The sequence below is a fragment of the Rhinolophus ferrumequinum genome, chromosome 9 (assembly GCF_004115265.2).
Source record: "Rhinolophus ferrumequinum isolate MPI-CBG mRhiFer1 chromosome 9, mRhiFer1_v1.p, whole genome shotgun sequence".
NCBI lineage: Eukaryota > Metazoa > Chordata > Mammalia > Chiroptera > Rhinolophidae > Rhinolophus > Rhinolophus ferrumequinum.
Genome location: NC_046292.1, coordinates 91,935,700 through 91,949,471, shown reverse-complemented (window position 1 = coordinate 91,949,471; position 13,772 = coordinate 91,935,700). Strand labels below are relative to the sequence as shown.

General features: G+C 40.1%; 1 protein-coding gene across 1 annotated transcript in view; it reads right to left on the bottom strand.

Moving 5' to 3' along the window:
• Positions 1-13,772, bottom strand: part of GMDS (GDP-mannose 4,6-dehydratase) — a 659,903-nt gene that overhangs the window by 343,780 nt on the left and 302,351 nt on the right. The gene's annotated exons all lie outside the window — the stretch shown is intronic.

Below are 13,772 nucleotides of genomic sequence, written 5' to 3'. Positions count from 1 at the left end.
GTGATCACTTTCATTTAGAAACTTGCACAGCCACCGAATTATAAATTATTCCACAGCTCTAAATCAAAAGTTTCTCTGTTATATTTACTGCAACACCAACTTCATTTAAGTGTTAGCTACAGGAATGAGCTTCTGAATTCTTTATAAATATTTTGAAATGAATGGATGAAAGGTGTCATAAATTGAAGAAAGTAATGAAATTGTTTTAATATTCTCTGGTCTTTAATGACAGCATCCATCTACTTTTAAAAGACTACAAAAAAGGAGAAAATTAAGTCACTGCTGAGACAATTTTATCATGTCCCTGTATCTAGGTAAGTTTATCACAAAACACCAAGGAATGCCAGATTCTCCAGGTCATAGTAATAACACACATACAAACTAGCTAATAATGGCTTCATACAGTTTAGATAGATTATTATCATAACTTATCACATTTCAATTACTTTAGCTTTGTTCTTTTGCAGGTGAAGCAGGAAGGTGAATGTTATGATGAAAAGTTTTGGCTTCTAGAGAAACTGGCACAGGGATAAGGGGAATTTTTCTAAGTAGGTTTTCTCAATTTTGGCAAGACTATGACCCAGTGCAAGTTCAAACACAGACCAGGTTCACTTACTGCACAACCTCGGTACACGTCTACACCAATGCCACATCATTAAAAATGATGGTGGGACTGCCATGGAAATTCAGATGTTCGGTTTCTTTTAGCAATTCACAGAGTACCTTAGAAATCCAAAGTTTCAACTTTCCATGGCAGTTTATAAGACACACAGAATGCCTTCAAAACAGAGCTTTTCAAAATGAAGAAATATTAGGTGCAATCCTTCTCAATCTATTACCAACTAGCAATATTATATTTTCTATTGAGTTGTAACAATTAAATTCATAATTAAATTTAGGTTTCTTGAAGTCTATCTTTTTACTTTAACATCAAGACTATACTGTCATATAATGTCAGGACTATAGTGTCATTCCAAAATATACTAGATAAACGTGTGATGCCAAATCATTAAAAGAAGTCCCCAACAGAAAAGAGTTAGTATTCTATTTACCAATAAATTAATGTTGAGGAGTCAAATGTAAGCATGTGACCTTATTCAAACAATCGACGTAGGCCCTATCCTCACTGTTTCTTCTTTCATCCAGTACTGAGTAGCTGGCAAACACCAAGTCCTAAGCTGGGGGGGGGCCAGAACTGAGCAGCATCCCGAGTCTCGGGCAGCACAGAGAGGGAGAGAGAGGCAAACCAGTGCTGCCAGAAATGAAATGACAGGTTTGCAAGGAGGGAAAGAGTCAGGGCCTTTACAGAGCTGCTGGCTGCGGTCAGGAAACACCCACCAGAAAAGGAGCCTGAACTCAGTTTCCCCGTGAGGTCAGGAACATGTTGGTTATGAAGCAGGGACAGTGACCCAAGCAGAAGGAGCAGCTGAGACAGGGAAGGGCCAGGTCACAGGCTTTTCTCTCCACACACAGCTGGACCACAACCAAGGCACGGCTGACGATGGACACTGCTTTGAGCTAAGCTCCTTAGACACAGAAACTCATTTAATTTTCGGAGCAATCCATAAGCTGAGAATTATTATTACTTCCTTTGTAGATGAAGAAGCTGAGATTTAAAGAAGCTATGCCAACTTGCCATTCTAAAACAGGATTCACATCAATGTGTGTGTGACTGTAAAGCCAGGCTCTCACCTTCCCAGGATTTAGAATGTGCGCTAGGAAGTACTGGAGCCTTTCTTATCTGGATCCAAAAATTATCTTGGGTAACTAGTCAAATTGATTGGAAATTTCTAGTTCTTTAAATTTTTAACATTATTATTTACAACAGCTTTACTGAGACATAATTCACATACCAGTACAATTCATCCATTTAAAGTCTATAGTTCAATGGCTTTTAGTATACTGAGAAACTGTGCAGCCATTACTACAATCAACTTTAGAACATTTTCATCACCCCAGAGCCTTTAGCAGTCACTCATTTGTCGCCAAGCCTCCTGGCCTTAGGCAACCACAAATGTGCTTTTTGTCACTATAGATTTGGCCTGTTTTGAACACTTCATATGAATGGAATCACACATGTGGTCTTTTGTAACTGGCTTCTCTCACTTAGCATATTTTCAAGGTTCATCTATATTACAACATAAATCACTACTTCATTCCTTTGTTATGGCTGAATAATATTCTATTATGTGGATATGACATTTTACTTATTCATTCATCAGTAAATGGACATTTGGGTTGTTTCCATCTTTTGGCTATTGTGAATAATGCTGCTATAAACATTCATGCACAAGTTTTTATTTGGATATTATGTTTTAATTTCTCTTGGGTATATTCCTACACGTGGAATTATGGGTCACGGGGCAACTCAACAATTAACCTGTTGAGGAACTGCTAGACTGTTTTCCACAGTGGCCACACCACTTTACATTCCCACCAGCAATGAACTGGGATTCTCATGTCTACACATCCTCCCCAACACTGATGATGGTTTCTCTTTTTCACGATAGTTACCCTATTGGGTAACGAGTATTATCTCCTTATGACTCTGATTTGCATTTCTCTGATGACTAATGAAATTGAGCATCTGTATTTTCATGCGCTGTTGGCTACTGGTTTACCTTCTTTGGAGAAACGTGTTTAGATCCTTTGCCCATTTTTGAAATTGTGATACTTGTCTTTTTATTATTTGAATTGTAAGAGTTTTTTATATATTCTAGATCCAAGTCCTTTATCAGATACATAACTTACAAATATTTTCTCTCATTATGTAAGTTATCTTTTCACTTTCTTGATGGTGTCTTTGATGCACAAAAGTTTTTGTAATTTTGATGAAGTCTAATTTGTCTTTTTTCCCCCCTTTGATAGTATGAGCTTTTGTTGTCATGTCCAAGAGAGTTTTGCCTAGCCCAAGGTCATGAAGATTTTCTCCTATATTTTTTGAATGAATTTTACTAATTTTGTTTTAACATTTAGGTCTTTCATTCATTTCTAATTAATTTTTTGTGTATGGTATGATGAAAGGGTCCAATTTCCTTGCATGTGGATATGCACCTATCCTAACACTATTTGTGGAAAAGGTCATTCTTTCTCCCTTTTTTGAAAACCAATTAGCCATAAATGTGTGGGTTTGTTTCTGACTTAAATTCTACGCCATTGAGGTGTATATCTATCCTTATGACAGCACCACACAGGCTTGATTACTATAGCTTAAGGTAAGTTTTAAAATCAAGAAGTGTGAGGCTTCTGACTTTGTTCTTCTATAAGAGTATTTTAGCTATTCTCAGTACCTTAAATTTCCATATGAATTTTAGGATCAGCTTGCTAATTTCTGCAAAAAAGTCAACTGGGATTTTGATAGGGATATGTCGAATCTGCAGATCAATATGGGGAATACTGCCACTTTAGCAATATTTCATCTTCCAGTTCATGAACACATTTATCTTAGGTCTTTCCATTTATCTAGGTTTTTTAAAACTTCTTTCAGCAATGTTTAGTAGCTTCCAGAAAGTAAGTTCTGCACTTCTTTTGTTAAATTTGTTCCTAAGTATTTTATTGTCTTTGATCTCATTATAAATGTGACTGGTTTCTTACTTTCATCTTCAGATTAATTTTAAACATTATTGCTACCATACATTTTACCGGTCAAATTCTTAGGAGAGACTTAAAATGATTTTTAAAATATTTGCTCTCTTCATTTTTATTCTTTATCATGCAAGACTGCTGGTGTTAGGAGAGAACTATATAAAATCATTGAAAGCTAAGTCTTAGAGGTCATTCTGTCCAACCATCCCAAATGTGCAGGAGAACAAAGAGGGGCAAGAGCGGCTGCACAACTGCCCTCAGTCAGGACAAGGAGCTGTGCCTGGCCTCAGCCTGTTCCACCCCGCGCTCTCTTCACTCATCCACAGCACCATACAGGCGGTAGCCCTCCTCACATTGGATCAGTTAAGGGGGTGTGCATTACATACAACACATGTGGATAATGGCATTTCCTATGTATTGTAAATACATACCTGATTTCTAAGAGCCTTAAACTAGACCCTAGCTAGGAAGAAGACCAAGAAATGAAAAGTTAACCCAGTGAATGGACAGAAGGCCAGCTGTGAGTTACTGGCATAACCATTTAATAACTCTGGAGTTACTTTTCTCTGTAGACTACCAGGATAGTAATATTTACCACAGCCAATCACAAGGTACACTAATGTAGGTGAAATGTGTTGTAGAACATAAATCGCCACAGAAATGTAAGAAATTAATATCAACATGTCTTTGTTTATAAAACAAGGATAATCGCAGTACTTACCATGTAGGTTTGATGTTTAAGTGAAAAAAATCTAGGTAATATGAATAGCAAGTTCTCAATAAATGTTAGCTATTATTATAATTATTGTATTATAATTTTAATAATCTCCATAATTAAGCCTCAACGAAAAGTTCAGATTTCTTACTTCTTTTATGACTAAGTCTCTTAGCTCTCTGTTTAAATTCTGAGATTGAAAACATGTATTTGTAAAGATATATGTATCCTTATGTTCACTGCATCATTCATTGTGGCCATGGCATGGAAACAACCAAAGTGTCCTTCGATAGAGGATTGGATAAAGAAGATGTGGTGTATATACACAATGGAATAGTACTCATCCATAAGATGAAATACCACCATTTGTGACAACATGGATGGATCTTGAGAATATCATGCTAAGCAAAATAAGTCAGATGGAAAAAGTCAAGAACCATATGACTTCACGCATAAGTGGGATATAAAACTGAAAGTAACAAACAAACAAGACAGACATTCACAAAGACAACCATACGAGTATGGTGGTTACCAGAGGGAAAGGGTCATGGTGGGGAGGTAAAAACTGGTAAAAGGGGGTCAAATATATGGTGACAGTAGGATATTTGACTTTGGGTGGTGAACACACAATACAATATACAGATGATGTACTACAGAATTTTACACTTGAAAAACCTATATATTTTATTAACCAATGTCACCCAATAAATTAAAACAAACAAACAGCTACAGGCAGACATGCAGACTCACACACTGAAAGCACAAATCAGTATTTCTTAAATCACTGTAGGTTAATTTCTCAATGTAAACTCATTAACCTAGGGCAAATAAAGTTCCCACATAAATGTGTATTTGTAAGAAAGAGATCAGTTAAGAAGGGATTTAGTCCCAATATTAGTTGTAAGATTGAGATTGTGAGTTCTGCTAGTTTTGACAGAATGAAAAGAACAGAATTTGTTTCAGCAACATGGTAGACAATAAAAGCTGCCACACTGAAAAACACTAAGATATGCTGGATAAAATATTACCATTTATTTGAATTCAAAGCTGAGTCTCCAAGAAGAGCCCAGATGAAGGGGGAGCCTCTGAGCATAGGGCAGAGGTATGTGCTAGGAGCAGAACTGGAATGCCATATCAGGACCTGAAAACAGACCCCAGCTTTATGTCCAATCTGAGGTGAAAGATACCGTCTTTCAGACAGGACACTGGAAGTAGGGCTACATACTATGTGAGTTACTGATAATTCTGTTACTATTATCAGTGCTACCATCTTAAGCAAGTGTTTTAACTTTTCACTTTGCTTTATCTATAAAGTAGAATTATAATCCACACTTAGAATCAAATGGGGAACTACAAATCAAAGGCCGCATGCAGAACACTGCATCAACGTCAGTTATAAACACTTACTGTGCTGGATATTTTTACTGTGATAAAACTTTTAGAATAAGGAGGCTTTTTTTTTTGGCCTTTCTCTTTACATGGTCATCTCCACAGTTAGCCTAAGGCTGGAAAAAGATTAGAAGAACTACATGGATAGTCAAAAATAAACAGTTAATATGCATCCCTATGATTCAAAATAGGAATCTGTAAAAAAACAGAAAATCTGAAAGCAAGGCATCATGGAGAAGTTGTTTTCTAAATAACTGTAGTGCATGCAACCCAATGTGGTCACAGCCCAGAGGGTCTCCCACAAGCTACCCCTTCGGGCTCTGATGGGTGGGCATGCAGCCTGAGGTCCTCCCAAAGCGGACAAAAAGCAGTGGGCAGACAGGTTCCAGGTCCCCCTTTCTAAATGAGGGAGAAGGACAAAAGTGGGGGTGGGAGAAGTGAAGCTGCGGTGTTTTAACGTGGCCTCTTTGGGATGAGATAAAGAGTAACTGATTGAAGAAATCGCTAAGAGGAGCCTCCCGCCTATTTCACTGGAGAGTCTGAAGACATCTCCTTAACAGGCCACCCAGACTGATCCGGGCAGCTGCACCAGGATCCACTTGGCGGTGATGCAAGTCTCTCCGGCAGGCCCACTATGGGACCCCGAGTGGGCCTGAGGTGGTGAGGGCGGGGTGCCTGGTAGCTGAGGCTTGGACGTCAGACCTCCTAAGCCAGGGACAACATGGAAGCTGAGGCCTAGGGTCCGTAGGTCTCTAGTGCATATACCCACAAGGGGTGGATGAGGACGGCTCGCCCCAGGTCCTGTGGAGAGAAGCCTGAGTTTTATCAGCAGCAAAAATCAGGAAGAGTCAGCCCTGGGGTTGTGCCACCTCCTCGGCCACCAGATAAAGGAGTAACTTGTACCAGCAGCTCTGAGCTGAGCCCAGCAGGCCCGCAGAGTGTGCCACTTGGGCCTCAGGATGTCAGCTGTTCCCTGTCAACACAAGGTCAAATAAGCCACATCTGTGTCCCATGCACCCAGATGCCATCTCGAGAACAAACAAGGGAAGATGGCAAAACTATAAAATATGACTTCAACATTATATTATAGTACACACTGAATCATTTTTAATTGAATTTGTTCTTTTTGAGGAAAGTATAATCTTTTAGGACCGTATTCATTTCCTGTGGCTGCCATAACAAATTAGTACAAACTGGGTGACTTAAAACAACTGAAATGTATTCTCACAGTTCTGGAGGCCATAAGTCTGAAATTCAACAGCACCGCGTTCCTCTGGGAGCTCAGGGGAAAGCCCTTCTTTGCTTCTTTCTGCGTCTGACAGCCCCAAGCACTCTTGGCTTGTGGCTGCATCACTCACGTCTCCGCCTCCATCCTCACATCACCTTTGCTTTCGTGTCTGTGTATTGGCCTCTTCTGTTTCTTGCAAGAACACTTGTCATTGGATTTAGAGCCTACCCTACTAATCCAGGATGATCTCTTCATCCCAAGAACCTTGATCACATCTGCAAAGAACCTTTTTCCAAATCAGGTCACATTCACAAGTTCTGGGAAGTAGGATGTGGACGTATCTTTTTGGGGCCATCACTTAGCCCGCTATAAGGATCCAGGATTAGAGTATTTGAAAAAATATGATAAACATGAATCAGGCATTGCTATATTATTCTAATAGCATCATAAGGGTAATTATATATATTTATGAGCACAATAGTGAAATAGAATCTCTAATTGTAAAATGTTAATTTAAAGGTGATAAAATAAGTTTCCTCTCTATTTAAACTCTGCAAGTTTTATTCAATTAATAGAAACAGCTCCCTGGCTCTCTTTCTTCAGAGAATATACATCTATTTACAATTTTGGACTGGAAATGCTGTGCATACTCCTGTATTTACAAATTTCCTTCTCATCATTCCTTCCTGAACCTTTCTTCTAACATAACTTCCTTCCTTCTTAAAACGAATTCTTTAGAAGTTCCTTTAATGTAAAAAAATTGTCTGGCTCATACATGAAAGACAGTTTTGCTAGTTATACAATTCCAGGGTGAAAATTCTTTTCTCTTAGCATGTTCAAAGCATTATTCCACTGTCTTTTGGTTTCCTTTTGTTGCTATTGATAAATGTGAGGCTGAACTGTCATTGCGTTGTAGGTTATCTTCTTGGTCTTTGGTATCCTGGAGTTTCAATGCCGTGTTTCTAGACACGGTTTTCTGATTTGTGTCATTTCTTATATCAGGTCCGGAAATTTCTTAGCAACCATCTCTTCAAATATTGCCTCTTCTTCACTCTATTGTCTTCTATTTCCTTCTGGGAAAGAATGTTAGATCTTTTCATTTTACCTTCCAATCTCTTATAATTTTCATCTTTTTATCCTTCTCTGCAGTATTCTGGGTAACTTACTTAGATCTAATTTTCCCTCAGCAGTCTAATATTTAAGACAGCCATTTAATTCTTTATTTCAATAATTATTTTTATACTTAAAATTCTTTTTTTCACATCTTTTATATTCTGTTGCTGCTTAATTATTATGACATCTTTTTTTTTAACTTAAATATGTCTTACTAATTTTATATTCTGAATTTGATCATTCCAATCTTTAAAGTTCCAGTCCTTTAAAGTTCTTGAAGGACTAATTTCTTGTAATTTCTGCTAATTTTGATTGATGTTTGTTTCTTTGTGCATTTGGTGACACTAAGAGTTCATGTTTCCTCATTTTAATCTGCCAGAAACCAGAGGGCATCTCTGAGAATGATGGGTTCCTCCTGAAAGGGTTAGCATTTGTTTTTGAGAGGAGCCAGGAGATACTGATCTCTGGGACGGTCCATCCCCTTCCACAGCGCCCAGGTGAGCACAGTTCTGCTTCTCCACTGTGCTGCTGTCTAAGGCCAAACCTGAGCCTTCTAGCTAAAGAGGTGTGGCCATCACTACAGGCCTATCAAAGTCCCTGCTTCACAACACAAGAGGATTGGACACCACCTCGGTGTCCATCGTGATCCCCTCCTACCAGTAGGAGGAAAAGTCCCAGGAAGATGAAGACAGATTTAGAAAAATAGAAAAGAATTACTTGCTCTGCACACCTGGATGTAAAGTAAGTAATTGTGCCACCCTGTACATATTTATCTTTATTTTCACATTAGACCTTCAGAAAATAATGAGTTTTATGGTTTCTTTTCTATGAAGTATTTCTGTATAATGAATATATGTTTATAAAAATATATGAATAAACCTGAAATTTGCCTCACTGTTTTGCTCACACTATTTCTTTAGCTCAAATACAATTATCTGTAAAACTTTTTTCATACACCAAACTATACTTCTTTCCCTTATGAAACTCTAGACCACAAGACCATCTTGTCTTCGTGTTTCTTCCCCTTTCCACTGGGACTCACTTCCTGTCCCGACAGATGGTGAGGACCATAGAGGGCGGCTCAGATACAGAACTAAAGCCAAATGTCTACTTCCCTACCTTTGTTCTTGTGTCTAATCCTTACATCAATGTGTGTGTGTGCAATGTATGTACACATTCCTTGTTAATTTAAACTTTCTACTATAATATCATAAATTATACCAATATAATATTCTCACAGTCAAATATCTTCTAAAACAAAAAATTGAAGGAAAAGGAAAACTGACAAAATCTATAAAATATACACCTCAAATGAGCAGCATTAAACTTTAAGACATGAATAGTAGTACACATTGAACTTAAAGAATTAGCTCATCTGTTAAATCACAGTCTTTACCATAATGTTTTATACTTCAGTAGAGTTTTAGCTTTTAAATACAAAATGCAACATTGGACATCTTGTGACGATCAAGTGGAACTGAAGGAAGAAACACTGAGGGAGAAACAGTTAAGTCCTACTAGAGACAATTCTTCTGCTTATCAGATTCCACAAAATTATTTCTTGTTCAAACATACATGTTATTATGGCCCTGCAATTATACTATTTAACTCCAAAGAAGCAAAGTAGCTCTGAGCATGTGCAAATTTTATTGTTTGTTTGTATACATGTACACACAATTGTGTGTGTGAGCACAGACATACAAATACATGTACAATTTATCCCTATCAGCACACAAACAGCTTCTGAAGTAACTGCAATGTCTCTAATAAAAATTTTATTCCATTGCCCAGTACTTCATCCCAAAGCTTTTGATGTAAAGATTTTTTGGAGTTAGAGAAAATACAAAGACAGTTTGGACAATATTCACGGGAAAACAGAAATCATTCCAATGTATTCTGAACCCCATGTGCACCTCTGCCTCGGCCCCCGCACTGGCCCTGTGGGAGTCTCTAGCGCCCGCTGAGATCTGCCTGGGCCACGGCGCAGTGCGGGCAGGGTGTAGAAAGAAGAGACACTGCCAGGTCACGGCTGACCGAGCACACCACCGAGATCAGAGCGTCAGACCTCATTGCTCACCGAGTCCTGCCAAGAGCAACAGTATTTTCCTGCAGGTACTCCAAACCCAACAGGCACGCTTAAAGGAATCTCGGACTCACAAGCAGACCATTCACGATGTGCATTTGTTGGGGACTGCTCCCACTTTTTGGCAACCTTCAGAAATACATACTTTAAAGACAAAGGTTCAAAGCACTTTGTTATTTGCATCAAATCTCAATGCCTTTTCTACTGAGAGTTAGAGAATTCAAATTCATAAATCCTCATTTCAGGGTTTCTTAGTTCGGTCATTACTGTCATGTTGGGCTGGACAATTCCTTTTTTGTCGGGGATGTTTAGAAGGATCCCTGGTGTCGACCCATTGAACGCTGATAGCATCCCCGCCTTGGTCATGACAACCAGAACAGTCTGCAGACACTGCCACATTGTACCTGTTGATACCACTTCCTTAGTTAGACCAACCAACCACGACAAAGACAAAATCCCACAAAATTTAAACAAATTATATGTGAGTGCTAAGCCTACCCACAGAGACACTGTGTTATTTTAAGTCTATTATTCATCTGATACGCTGATGGAGCTATCAGGGAACTAACAAACATGAAATATTTAAATCATGATGAGTGTTCCTCTAAAGTCCAAGTGAACATATGGGTCTGTCCTCCTGAGGAAGGTCTAGGGAAAAGCACACACTTGGGAAACATTGATGTACAGATGGTATTTCACTCATCGATGTACAGATAGTGTGACCAGTGACACCACCAAGAGAAGGAAATGAGTAAGAAAACAGAAATGGTCCAAGATCCGAATCCACTGACACTACAATGTTTAGAGGTCAAACAGATGAGGAGGAAGCAGCGACGATGACCGGAAAAGGGAAAGCAGTGAGGATGAAGGAAAACAGGAGTATGGAGGAATTCTGAAAGTCTGGCAGTGCATGACTGGGAGGTTGTTAATCACCGTGCCTACAAGTCAGGGAAGAAGACAGAGGACAGACGGAAAAATGACTGCTAGTGATGGGAGCGTCAAGGTGACTGCAACCCTGTTCAGATGCGTCAGAGAATGTGGACAAAAGTCCAGTGGGTTTGAGAGAGAATGGAAAAGTGCAGACAGCTCTTTTCAGGACTTTTGCTATATGGTAGAGAAGGAGGTATAATTAAGAGAATTTTATTTCACGAGGGGAAAAGAAGCATCTTTGCATGCTAAAGGGAAAGAGCTAGAAATAAGGGAAAAATTGATCCAGGAGACAGGTGAAAATTGCCGGTGTCATGCCTTTGAGAAGGTGATGACAGACAGGAGCTGGTGGATGAATGGTGAGCTCTCCAGACAGCTCCTTCATGGGCACAGGAGAGAGGACAGAGAGAACACAAATATAAAGAGTGTGCAGATGTTCCTGTCTCGGACCCTCTCTTCCCCTCAGATCTTAAACCAACCCTCCATTCCATGACATGTCCTCCATGCCCACCATTTCCATCCTCAAGGCCGCACTGCAGCCGTTACCCGAGCACCCGGTAACCCCCAGTCTCTTGATCATCCGGGTGCCCCAGTCTCTATTCCCTTCTGTTCATATTATTATATATCACAGCAGGCATTTTGTTGCTAATGCCCTTCATTCTGCCCTCTGAGCTGCTCCACTTCACATACTCTGCAAAACCTCCAATCTACTCACTGTCTTTCCTCCCGAGAGGTGGCCTCTGCGAGCTGTGGGAGAAAAAGCACACGCCTGTTCTACTTATGCTCTCCAGCTTAGGCTGAGCTGTTCTGCCCGACAACCATTTTATGGGACCTGCAAGTTCCCAGTAAGGGCTCCCTCCTGTTCACCTCAGTGGATAAAACCTTCACCTCATTCATGTCTCCTTTACATCAGCTGACATGACTTTTTGGCTGTCAGGGCTTGGTGAATGGCGTACCATCTACCCAGCTGCCTCTGAGTCTCCCCCTTGGACTCCTTTCTCATTGAAATCCTCCAGTCAACTAACTGCTCAAGTTCTAACTCTATGCAGACATTCCTACAGAACTCCCCAAGCCAGCTTCTAGTAGACCATGAGTGGGGTGACGGCCTAATTTGCAGACTCCTCCAAGGGCATTTTGTGTCCCTTCCTTTTCTGTCCGACCCTAATGACAACAACCCGACTGGCTCTCTGACTGTGCTGATGTATTCAAGAGCATGAGGTTGGCACGAGCCCAGAGAACTACACTGTCCTCCACATAAGGACTGGTTGAGGGGTGGGCACCTGCTCCAGGGGGGCTTTGGACGCTTCCCAATCTTTCCCAAAGGGCGCTGAGGGAGAAATCTTTCTCCTGCAGGCTAGTGAGACTGAAGCTGATAATGACCCTAGTTCTAGCTGCACGGAAGAGAGTGGTATGAAAAGATGCAACCAAGATGGGAAGAAAAACGGAGACAGAAGCCGAGGAGAGAGCATCCTGACAACATCTGAGTTTCTGGTTGCAGCTGCCCCGGGGGTCACGCTAGATATATCCCTGTCTCTCCGACATGTGGGTAACATCCATCTAACACTCTGTTTAGTTAATTATTCTGTTTAAGCCTAACGTAAGTCTTGCCATTTCTAAGCCTAGATTCCTCAAATACACAAGCCCAGTGCTGTTAACAATTCCTTTGGTCCAGGCCCTTATCACTTTCTTGGGATTATGGCCATGGCTACCAGATGCTCTTCTCTCCCTGAGTCTCTTTTCCCTTCAGTCTGATGTAAAACCTTAGGGTTTCTAAATGAAAATCTGATCACAACCCTCTGTTTCTTCCGTGGTGACAATATTCCTGTGTGACCTGTCATCTGACACCTTCTAGCTTTTCCTCCTGCTTCTTTCCCACCTCACGGCTCACTTCAGCCACCCCCAAATGTGTGCAGGTCCCTCAGCAGGCCTGGGTCCGCTCTCATCTGCACATCCCCTCCACTGTGACAAACATCTTTACTCCACATTCGCTACCCAACTGTCAAGTATCACACGTCAACGGACAGACAGTTCCTGCGTCTCCCTTCCCCATGGGTGAGTGTCCCTCTGTGCTCATCAGTCAGCCCCTGCTGCGTTCACACGCTTTTAGGACACTCCACTGCAAACTTCAGTTTACTCAGATCTACTGGGAAGTTTGTAACGCCAAGCATTATGCTCTTCACCTCCTTCACCAGTGTCTACTACAGTGCCTATAATGGATAGGTTCTCAATAACATTTTCCGATAGGGACTTAAGAAAGTAGGGTATTTAGCAGCTTAGAGAGTAAGATATCTTTCCATTGGTAAATTTCATAATGAACTTAATTCTTTTATTTCTTTTGCCACAATTCCAGATTTTTAGCAATGATTAAACTCTTAAACTGGTATGTTTGGTTTACAAGGACATGCCTTGTAAGTAAGAATAACAATAACATCATAGATATTAGTAAATGACAAGAAAATTGTCTGGTCATAGTTGGCAATTTGTCTGTCTTCTGACACATTTTAGTCAGAACTTCCTCATGGCCTCCATGTTTGTCAGGACCTCTGTAAACTAGTTTTGCGTCTATAGTAAGAGGTCGAGGTGGGGAGAAGAAAGGGAGAGATGGGGAATATAATGCAAAAGAATCAAACTTTCTGTCACAAGAATACATTCAATTTACATAAGAATGAAAAATGCATGGGAATAATAAAGAGATATGCAATATCATCTTCTGAAATCAACTCCTTTTTATA